This window comes from Euprymna scolopes, chromosome 24 (genome assembly GCF_053919585.1).
Source record: "Euprymna scolopes isolate OS-2025 chromosome 24, ASM5391958v1, whole genome shotgun sequence".
NCBI lineage: Eukaryota > Metazoa > Mollusca > Cephalopoda > Sepiida > Sepiolidae > Euprymna > Euprymna scolopes.
Window position 1 is genome coordinate 52086364 of NC_136505.1, and position 12626 is coordinate 52098989.

Here is a 12626-nt window from a genome sequence, read left to right on the forward strand (position 1 = left end):
CTATCATTGGCTATAAGACTATACAAAAATATTAGAATATAATTACCTTATATTTTAATAAATTCAAATAATCCATTTTTTTTTCATTAACTCGTACATTTTACCTACCGCCGCCATCTTTAATTTTATATATGGGAACCCAATTGCATCTAAATATTTATTTAAGCATTTTCATACATTTTAATGTAACTAAAAAGGCAAAAACATTTTTAACAAGGCCGATAGCCATTAGTCATGTGCTCTTGTGTAATGAATGAATGCGTGAATGTAGGACTGACATGAAATTCTTAAAGATAAACTCAAATGACCGAAAAATGGGCTTAAATGACTTAAATAAAAAAAAAATGAAATGACTTAAAATGATATTAATGAACTTAAGGGTGAATTGAATGACCTTAACAATTACTTGAATGCTTAAAATAACTGAAATCCTTCAAACACAACTTGAATGATCTGGAGAATGACTTGAATGGCTTTGAGACTGACTGTTTGTAAAGTGGGTGATCATTTTACATTAAATTAATACAGAAAAGTGATCCCCCCACTATATATCACAAAGTTACAAACATATGTAGAGCATGTAGTAAGAACAGATACTACCCTTTGATCTTGGCCAAAAGGCCAAGAAAAGGGAATTTATTTTCCCTTCCACCGAGCAAATTAGGCAGAAGGCCGATTTTTAATGTGAGGGGTGAAGGGGAAATGGAGGCCAACTCCCCGGGGAGTAAGAGAGCTGGTCTGTGACAATTGTTATGAAGGGTTGCCCCTACATTTACCAATATTTTATATGTGAGATTTCCCCCACATATGGTCTTTGCTTGCAGTATCTGTTCCGGCAGATACTACACTTTGATCTTCGCAAAAGACCAAGAAAAGGGGGTATTTATTTGCTACCCCCACCGGGCAAATTAGGCAGAAGGTCGATTTTAATGTGACACGTGAAGGGGAAATGGGGACCAGCTACCCGGGGAGTAGGGGAGCTGTATAATGACAATCGGTATGAAGGGTTGCCCCTACATTTAGCAAGGTCTTATATGTGGGGCTGCCCCCACATATGGTCTCTGCTTGCAGTATCTGCTGGAACAGATATTACATTTTGATCTTGGCCAAAAGGCCAAGAAAACCGGTATTTATTTCCCCTCCCTCTTCCGAGCAAATTAGGCACAAGGCCGATTTTTAATGTGAGGAGTGAAGGGGAAATGGGGACCAACTCCCCGGGGAGTAGGTGAGCTGGATAGTGACAATTTGCATGAAGGGTTTACCCTACATTGACCAAGGTCTTATATGCGGGGTTTCCCACACACCTGGTCTCTGCTTGCACTATCTGCTGAAACAGACACTAACTTTAACCTTGGCCAAAAGGCAAGAAAAACTGTATTTATTTGCTCCCCCACCGAGCAAATTAGGCACAAGGCCGATTTTTAATGTGAGGACTGAAAATGAAATGGGGACCCACTCACTGAGGAGTAGGGGAGATGGAGAGTGACAATTGGTATGAAGGGCCGCCCTTACATTGACCAAGGTCTTATATGTGAGGCTGCCCCACATATGGTCTTTGCTTGCAGTATCTGCCGGAACAGATACTATCCTTTGATCTTGGCCAAATGGCCAAGAAAAACTGTATTTATTTGCTCCCCCACCGAGCAAATTAGGCAAAAGGCCGATTTTTAATGTGAGGAGTGAAGGGGAAATGGGGACCAACTCACTTGGGAGTAGGGAAGCTGGATAGTGACTATTGGTATGAAGGGCCGCCCTTAAATTCACCAAGGTCTTATATGTGAGGTTGCCCCCACATATGGTCTTTGCTTGCAGTATCTGCCGGAACAGACACTACACTTTGATCTTGGCCAAAAGGCCAAGAAAAACTGTATTTATTTGCTCCCTCACCGAGAAAATAAGGCACAAGGCCGATTTTTAATGTGACGAGTGAAAGGGCTAAGAACAGACCTTTTTGATCTTAACCAAAAAGGCCAAGCACAAAAGTGTTACGGACCGACATATCGACCGATAAACCGACGAACAGGTGGTTTCATGCGACTAAAGATAATTGAAATAAATTTTAATTACGAACACCACTTGTGGTAAAATATTATTTTTTTTTACTTTATAATTTTTTTTTATTTCATAGTCATTGATCAATCAAGCTTTAAAGTTTACCTAATACTTGTTAAAAGTAAATAAAAAGTGTTTTTATTCTATTTTTACATCAAATATACATTTTTTGGCATTATATTTCTTAGTTTTAATATCACTTTAAACCACTTTTTAATTTTATGATTAAAATCATTTTTCCTTTCTTATTTTCTAATTAATAATAACCAATGAGCAACACTCTTTCTCCATAAACTAGATTATACTGCGTTTTCCCGAATTCTTTATTGCATAGTTCAACTTGACAAAGGCTTTTATTAGAATTTGATTATCCTTAAAAGGGCCGTTTTTGGTAACAATCCGAGGGGGGGGGGATACAACTTGTTGGGATGTCACAACCATCATCTACGGAAGTCCATGTGTTCATAGTAAAAGTAAATTATCAAAAAGGGAGATCGCAACTTTTTGTAAATCGTAACGGTTTACCATATCTTGAAATAAAAATCTCACGTGGCACTTGCAGATATAATTAATATTTTCATTTTATCTTTTTAAATTTCACAAACTGACGCATATACGCAACACCAAATATACTAGAAACCATCGAATAAAATGAAGATAGTGTTCCTTATCAGAATTGTGAACGAATACAAGAGAACACTAATAAGGTTATCGCATAAGAAATCGAGACTGACGCAACGTGTGAATTCAGAATATAAGATTTATTTACCAGGAAGATACATAAATACGTAAAATGCTTTTCATATATTAGTTAGGAATTCATTGTGTGATAAGATATTTACGCGTTCTGATAAACGACGATCAATGATAATTAGATAATTGTCAACAACATCATGATTTTATAATTATTTGATGGTGGAGTCCACGCAAGGAAACCCGTAACGCTGATTATGTGTAAGAAAAATGTATCAACCCAAACGTTACAAGGATAAGATAAAGAGTAAACGGAGCTCACTATCACATGGTGTCGATTATGAGTAGTCGTACACGCTGCTTACTACTAGTACTCCTGCTGTTTATGCGTATTACTATACTGCCCTCTGAGAAAGGGTTCTGGATATGACCTAAAACTATATCCAGTGGTGAGGCCCCAGCTTGCGGGCTTTGGGAAGTGTACAGCCACTCTTTAATTTCCATTGCTCCCAGGTCCAATCTGACTCGGAATGTTAGTACCTGTTAGGGTCTCAACTAGGGGTTAAATAGAAACTGACTTGAAAACAACAAATATATTCCATTAAAAATTTTTTCGTCAAAATCTTTGGATTCGGCATTAAATAACCTGAAAAGGGTCGATATGCCGTAAAACAAAAACAACCAACCAACTCTGAGAGAGTTATCACATCATAATATACTACTGAAAGAGTCCATGATGCAGGTAAGTTTTGGTCTGACAACACTATTGATATATGAGAATATTCACATACGGCGCAGTTTAAACAGTCACTGCTCAAATATATTTAGTGGAAAATACTCCATGGTAAAATAAAAATAGGAATATAGTGTACCAAAGTGAATCAGACGAATCCTTTATTCTTGTGATATAAAAATAAATGATATTATAGTGTTCTTGATATATTCGCAATGCAGACAAATATAAAGAATACTATATTTGTGTAAACGGTTTAAATGTATTTTGTGTTTTTAAATTTAATATCAGATATTGAGAATACATTTGGCTCCTAAATTAAAATTGGTTGCCTTTAACGTATGTTTTAGGTGACGCAGATAAAGTACTTGACGAAAGTAAAATAAGATAGAAGAACTACATTGGTTTTTATTATATGATTTACAAATAGAGTGTTTCTTCTTAGAAAGGGATTTTTTTCTTTTAGCGACGGAGAAATTGTTATAAGATGCTAACTTCTTTCATTCTGGCTGACACCTAAAAACGAAGAATTTTTTATCTGCTTTGAATGCAGGTGCAATACATAGATACCTTTCTCAAAAAATGAGTTCATGAAAATCTTGGATAACATAAGTAAAAAAGAAATCTATGCAGAAATGTGTCGAATTAAGAACAGAAATCATATCTACATTTAAATGTATCCTCTAAAAAAGAAAACCAAAATTCGGGCGATTGTTACTGTAACTAACGGAATTCTTTTGTCTTCACCAGAGGTCAAATAGACTAAACTTTTAAAATCTAATGCTTCACAGTAAGTCGTTGGGATTGGGATTTAAGGTAAGATGTGAAGAAAGTGGTTTTTAAATAAAATGTTTGTTTGCAAGACTCACGTTTTTGCTGAAGACGATGATGGTGATGCATTTCACACATTATTTTACGAATGAATAAACGTATAAATCGGATGAAGATTAATTTAACAGGTTTTTAGTCTTCGTTCGATTTATACGTTTATTCCTTTGTAAAATAATGTGTTAAATGAATCATCATTATCATCTTCAGCAAAAGCGTAAGTCTTGTAAAAAAACATTTTATTTTTAAAAACTACAACTGGTTGAATTTAGTTTTCGTTCGATTTATACATTTATTCATTTGCAAAATAATGTGTGAAATGCATCATCATCATCATCATCATCATCATCATCATCGTCGTCGTCTTCAGCAACAGCCAATCCCTATGTGGTCCACGGCACGGAAACTGGCTACCTCGCGGCCCAAGGCTGAAACACAAGGGACTTCGAAGTGGCTTGCCTCCAGACGTGCAACATGCAGGACCACTGGCGTGTGGATGCGACCTGCTGCCTACAAACCAGCCTCCCGCTATGGGTTAACTAGAATGGATAGATAGCACTCGTCAGCCTTGGTCGGCTATTCATCTAAGAGAATGAAAAATCGAATTTCAAAGCAATTAAGTGCCTTGCGTGCTGGACAGTCTCGGCGATAGTCTTTCCACATAGCCGTCGTAAAGGCATCTAGTGTGGAAGAAAGACAACTTTCATATAAAACCTGCAGCAGAAATAACTACCAGTCATTTTTTTTCTGTTTGTCACTGGGTCATTGTTTTTAAAGCCCAGAGAGTGGGGTCATCTGTACATCATTGGATTTAACTGATGTACAGATGTAGAGAGCTTGGGAGAATAAATGTTGATATAGTTTCTCTATCAGAGACCGCCCTACCCGAAAAAGACCATTTGATTGAGGTAGACTCGGGATACTCTTATTCTGGGTTGGAAAACCAAAGAGCAATCATCGTGATGGTGGCGTGAGGTTCACAATAAGATCAGCTTTAGTGGACAAGATTGAAAGACCCTCTGCTTTGACTGATCGAATCATGAAACTTAGAATTCCACTTTCATGCAGTCAATTCCTTTCGATTTCTCCGTCTATGCTCCAACCATGCAAGCGAACGAAGAAGTCATCCTAGCTCTCTGCAGGGAACTCAGTGAGGCAATATCATCGGTACCTAATAATGAAAAGCGCATAATTCTAAGTGATTTCAATGCTCGTGTTAGCAATGACTGCGAGACATGGGATGCTCTGACAAAATTAACAGCGGTGGGTTACGGTTGCTGGAATTTTATTCTGAGCAGTCATTGCTACTCTGCAATACTTTCTCCCATCAGAAAGATAAGCACAAAACTACTTTGACGCATCGCAGATCCAAGCAAGGTCATCTAATTGATTTTATTATCATTCGCAAACGTGATGTTGAAGATACCTTCTAGTTATATGTAGTGCTGAGTCTGATCATAAGTTGGTTCGAGGATATTTCAAGCTGCGTATATGCAAGAAGGTACGGTTTTCTAAACGCACTGAAGTTGACAAGTTAAAGGATACGGAGTCACTTACTTGTGTGAAGGAGGGATTGGACGGTATCGTTTTTGATGGATCGTAAGAAAATTACAAAGAACAAGTATATTCGGCTGCTGCAGATGTGTTAGGATTCAAAAAAGAAAAAAAATAAAGATTGGTTTGATAAAAATTATCAGAAAATCACATTTAACAAGGCATATTCGTCAACGCCATCGATCTGCTGTGCAATGGCATCCTAGGCGCCACTATAAAACCTCATCGCAATTAAACTGATGCAAAGATGATGAGGAATAAGAATGAAATTCAGACTGTATTCCTGTAGGCTACCCCAAAAATAAACTAACATGATGCAAGGGAAAATGTTAAGACAAAAGTTGTTCATTATTAAGATTGTCTTAATGGCTGCAGGGACAGGAGGAGAAACCTAAGTATGGCTCTGCTCGATTTCTAAAGTCATGTGATAGTGTGCGTCATGCATCGCTATTGTGGTGGCCCATGTTCTATAATGGGCATCCGGCAGTCAGGAAAATGATTGCTGTCGATAAACAGATTTTGCAGAGAACGATGGCATTAAGCTACACCAATGGCGCAATAGTCAATTCTTGAGATGAAAATACGGGAGTGAAGCTCCCCAAAAGATAGCTTATGTTCTTTACACTTTGGCTTCGCGATACATCGAATTAGTAAGTTAGTAGATAAAAGCCTGAGTGAATAGAACCTAAGACGGAGCCGCCAACAAGATCAAGACAGCATAGTCAAACAACTACTTTCCATGGATTAATACAAGCGGCATCTACTACTTTTTTCCAAAGATATTGAAATAAGGTTTGGCTTGGACAAATATAAAAAGTTCTCTCATAGCTCGGAAGAACGGTAAACATTCAGCTTAATGAATACACTACCAACCAATAAACGGAAAATCTAAAAACTATTCACATACTGTGTTGCCTGTTGGAGAAATTTACAGGAAGGGACGTTTTAAAAAAGCAACACTTGTCAAGGACGTGCGTCAGAAGCAAAGATACGTCATTTAATCATAGCAAAAGTATATTAAGAATGTAAGTGACTATGTAGAAAAATAAATTCTGGGTCACCAATGATTTCTCGTTTAAATGGTCTTATTCCTGTCCCAGTAGATTATCAACCTTTTGAGTTAAAAATAGAAAACTATACTTTTGGAACCACACTCGTAAAACCATCCATCATAGTTGTTAAAATTACATTCATAATGGAGGCTGACGATGTAGAAAGATCAATTCTAGAGACCAAAAGGTCGCCCATTTTTATAGCATCACTGCCGTCTTTATAACTTTTCAAATTTCTAAATAGCAAAATGGGGAACTTTAATTTTTGAACGATCATCGTATAATCGAGACACACATAGAAAAATCTTTGAAAAAATAGAATTATAGGTGTAAACTAGAAAAATGAAGGATAGTAAGAAACTCTTGTAAAGTAACTTACATGTTCCAAATTTTAACAGGCGTAAATCTACACGCGTGAGGTTTAATAAACCAACTCTTAATATATGTATTTGGTTTTGATTTCATTACACATTTTTCTAAACGTGTAACTTGAATGCCTACAGAGATAATCTGAATGCTTACGGAGGGAACATGAATGTCTATAGATAAAACTTGAATGCTTACTGTAGAAAAACTTGAATGCCATGCGTAAAGCACTTTAGTATCTACTAGAGAGAACTTGAATTCTTATGAACAGAACTTCGCTGCCTACAGAGAGAACTTGGATGTCTACGAAGAAAACTTAAATGCCCACTTATGAGAATTTGTTTTCTTACTTACGGGACACTATTCCTGAGGGTCTAATATCTCGATGTACAGTGTCAGGACAATGTGGCATTATGATACTTGTCCCTTGAAATAAACACTGATAAAAAATATAAAAAAACATAGTATTTGTAGCCCAAATAAGATTTAATCGGAATAGCTTTCCTACACTGGCTTTTACGAAGAATAATACACCTTCTCCAAGTGATGTTAACGAAGTTGGATACTCCACTAGATTAGATCCATTTTTGTTCTGGAATCCAGTAAGACCAAGGTACCAAAAAGGAAGATATACTGTAACATATTAAATTATTCAATTAAAGAGAGGAATATTTTTTTTTTAATTTTCATTATAAACTAAGTGTTTGTTGGGAGAAAAACGTTATTAGAACATTCGAATATATATGTATTTAATAGAGAAATCAAGTGTTAATCCGGGGAAGTTGGGTTGCTTGATTTCTGAAAACTCCGACTGAAGTAAAATGAACAAAGATATATATATATATATATATATATATATATATATATATATATATATATATATATATATATGTGTGTGTGTGTGTGTATGTATATATATATTTATATGTATGTATATATATATGCATTATATATATATATGTACTGACCCACTAAATTATCGCCCCATTAGCATCCTCCCACTTTTCCCCAAAATATTTGAGTCCTTAGTTAATCAAGCCCTAGTCCAACACCTAACAGCTATTACATTCCTGACCGACAAACAATATAGATTCAGGCAAGCCCGTTAAACAGCAGATATCTTAACTGTAGTCTCTTAACGTATATACCGTTCACTGTACAAAACAGGGGAGGGTAGAGCAGTAGCCCTTGATATATGTGAGGCTTTTGACAGGGTATGTCACGATGGTAGTCTAAGGAAAATTAGATCATATGGTATCACTGGAAGACTACATAATGTATATTGAATCCTTCTTAAGTAAGAGAAAAATAAATTTGTCCTCGACAGTCGTACATCCAAACAATATAATATAAATGCGAGAGTACCCAGGGGTCTATCCTTGAACATTCATTATTCCTGATATTTATAAATTACCTCCCTGATAAAATTGTTTCGGAGATGGGTATATTTACCGATGACACCACCCTCTATAACCGGCATGAGGGGAAAACAAATGAACACATATTTAAGGAAATGGCGGAAACACTAGATGATGACCTCCAATCTGTAGTGGAATGGGGGACAAAAATGGATGGTCACATTAAATGCTAAGCTCGTTTCCTTCAATAATTGCAGAAACCTTTTCTACTAGCAATAGCAATGGCCAAGAACACACTTCCTGAAAGTACTTCCTTTAAACTCCTCGGCCTTACGTTTACAGGGAACACGAACTGGAATATATATACATTGAGAGCATTGCCAAGGCTACTGCAAAGAAGGTGGGCTCTCTCTACCGCGCCAGAAAATTACTTACCTGAAAGTATCCTGTACCTTTATAAGGCCACCATTCGCCCATGTATAGAGTACTGTTGTCACATTTGGGTTGGTGCATCTTCTACTTGTATCTCACACCTGGACAGCGTTCAAAAGAGAGTCGCCAACCTGATAGGTCCTGAACTGTCATCTAGGTTTTAGCCTCTGTCCCATCGACGAAATGTTGCATCCCTCTGCCGGTTCTACAAATACTTTAATGGTGAATGCTCTGACGAACTTCAAGCACTCATACCTCCTCGACGTGACTACTCCTGACAAACCCGACAAGCAACTAAGTCCCACCCCTTTACAGTAGACATCCCTAGGTTTAAGAAAGCCTTTTACTCCAATAGTTTCTTCCTCAGAACTGCAAGTCTTTGGAACTCCCTTCCGGGATACTGCTTCCCAACTGTACTGATATGCAGAAGTTAAAGTGTAATGTGAACGAAAATCTTTCTACTCATCTCCCTTCATAATGCCTCCGCAAATTATGTCCCCAATAGTAGCCCCCTACTTCAATGTGGCACTTGCCTTGTTTGGGGTGAAAATTGAATTAAAAAAATATTCCATAATCGCGTTGACACTCCTGTTCTCGTCAGATCACTGTATAGCACTAGATCGATGACTATTTTGAAATTCTAGGCGCTGTATGTGCTCTCCGCTTATCTCGGCATTTGTTTCCAGTCGTCTTATACATACACTTCACTTGCCACTGGTATTTAATAATGTCGACCCAGGAGAGGTGTGGTTAGAGATTGCGCACATCCTACCACAAAAATTTCACGCGCAGGCACTCCTTCGTTGGTATCCGTAGTCTGTCGAAGACTGAAAGCATCTGATATATATTTTTTGAAAAGTACTGCTTCTAGTAATTTTAGTCGGCGTCCGCAGTTGTTATCTATCTATCTATCTGTATATCTATATTCATACATACACACATGTACATATATATATATATATAGAGAGAGAGAGAGAGAGAGATAGAGAGAGAGAGAGGGGGGAATGCGTCTGTATTGGAAAAGTATGTTTTATCTACATAATTTCAAAGAAGTGTATTCTAACAAATATTAGCTCGATTATATGAATTAAAAAATTGGCACAATTTCCAAGCAATGTAATCCATTATTCCTACGCCATTATATTAACGCACAAGTTAGACTTCTTCGTACAATTATCAAATATTACATTTAAATGAGAATCTCGTACACAGAATTCAGAATTTTAAATTAATATTCGTCTCGTTGCTGCTATTCAAAACGAGCCAAAAAGAATTCGATCCTAATTTAGAAAGACACTATTTAAAGAAGTTAATTCGATCAGCTTTAAAATTTCTTGTTATCGAACTGTCTCACTTATTGAGTTTTGGCACGGAAAGGCCAGTGCAATTAATGTTATATTAAAAAAAAACAACTAATAAACTAATTCGATTTGCGTAATTTAATTAAGAGAGAAGTTTAATTTTCTAACATTCAACATTGTATTTTTTTTTTTTTTGGCATTCGTAATTTTTGGTTTCTTTATTTGTATTTCTAAAGTTACTCTTTCTCGAATACGATTAATTATATTGTTGGCAAATGTTTTCTGTAATCAAATGTTGGACACCTGTCAATATACTATCCCTCGTATGCCACAATGTGAACAGAAAATGATCTCGTATCTGACGTAACAAAAGGTCGCGCTTACAAATGCAAGCAAAAGTAATTACAGATATACATAGTCTCAGAGTGATAATGGTTTTCATTACACACCGCTTATTATAACTATATGTAAAATACGTTTAGAATACGTGCTGTGACGGACTGATCTAACAATATTGTTGTCACATAGCGAACGAATTTTCGAAACGAAAATAAATTACCGGTTTGCGTTTGTCATAATAAATGTAATGTCATTCTATGATTTTCGGTTTATAGAATCTGTTAATTGCTATTTTCTTTTCGCGCTATTCGCCGTGACAATGCTGCCTGCCGTGTGTTGATAAACAACATATATTTTGCTAACCTTTGATAATAAGAGTGCTATTAAGAGCTTATATTGTAGTGTTAGTTTTCATTACTTAACATAGCATAACTTTATTCCAACGCTAGCTTCCATGTCAGGAGAAAAGAAGCATTTACTACAGGTTTGATTGGTTTTGTACAAAAGTTCAGGAACCAGTCCATACTTTCCATCATGCACATATCCTGTCTCTTGTACGCTAGGCCGTTACACGATTTCCGCCATTGTACATAGCAGAGCATTAATAACCGATTTTCATAATAAAAGTCACTATTGTCATAGTCGGTTTTTCGCTAAGTGTCCATACTGGTGAACTATAAAGCAGCACAATTTCTTCTATAACTCTAAAACAGTTTTCTTTATCTGTACCGAGAGGCCAGGTTTCTACACAACTTTCAGCCGATTAAGTGCAATCCAAGACTTGGCTAATCTGGTGTAGACGACTTTTTCGGTAGATGTGATGTGGCTGCTGATACATTCAAAGTCATCTACTTGTTTGAGTGGTATTCCGTCTAGTTTTTCAATTCAGCAATTTAGATGGAAGTTACACTGGAATGTTCCGGGCAGTATTAAACTTAAATTGGAAAATACACCTATCCATAATTCGTCTTTATGGTCAGTTTCTCAGGATCTCTTTAGTAAAAAGAGAAATAAAACGATATGCCGGACATTTTCACAGGGGAAAGGATAGGGTCGTCACAGATGTGGTACTGTAGGATCCTTAACATAGAATCGCTTAAGTAGGAAACCTGTCAAGACGTACACAAAATTATTGACAGAAGACATTGGCTTACAACTTGAAGATCTTTCTAAGGCCATGGATGATAGAGATCTGTGACGGGAAAGAGGTATTTTGGTCTGGGAAACCTGCCCGATACGATACTGATGGTCATCATTGTCAGAAACATAGTCTTTTCATGTAATTATTCTCACTTGCTCCGCATTACATAAAAATGTACTTAGAAAAGCATTCCTATTTTCTTTTCCATATCCTTTAGAACAATGGCCAATTAATTGTTAAACTCGGTTATATTTCCAAGAATGTAGTTACGTAAACATAAGTCTATTTGACTCGCATAATTTATTTATAAGAACAAGATTTATGATGTTAAAAAAGAATTAAAACGGAAATAAAACCATTTTTCAATTAGGTGAAATTTAATACTGTTACTAAAAATGTAATAAACAATAAAAATTAAGTAATGAAATTAAGTAATAAAAATTTAATACTGTTACTAAAACTTTAATAAATAAAAATTAATAATAAAATTAAGTAATAAGTAATAAAAATTAAGTACTTTCCCAGGACTTGCTCCCATACTTACGAAACTATTTAAGCGCTGCCTTAAGGAGAAGTGCTTTCCGACTCCCTGGAAGACCTCATCAGTTTGCCCTGTATTTAAGAATTCAGGTGATAAGTCATCTCCCTCTCAGTACAGACCAATAAGTCTCCTTTGTGTTTTGAGTAAGTTGCTGGAATCCATATTCAATAGAGAAATAGTCAACCACCTCAGCAGGAATAATCTTCTTACTGACACACAATATGGTTTCCGCTCTG

General features: G+C 36.3%; 1 pseudogene; it reads right to left on the bottom strand.

The window, feature by feature from the left end:
• Positions 1–495: 495 nt before the first annotated feature.
• On the bottom strand, positions 496–633 carry LOC145247005 (U2 spliceosomal RNA; annotated as a pseudogene).
• Positions 634–12626: the final 11993 nt, after the last annotated feature.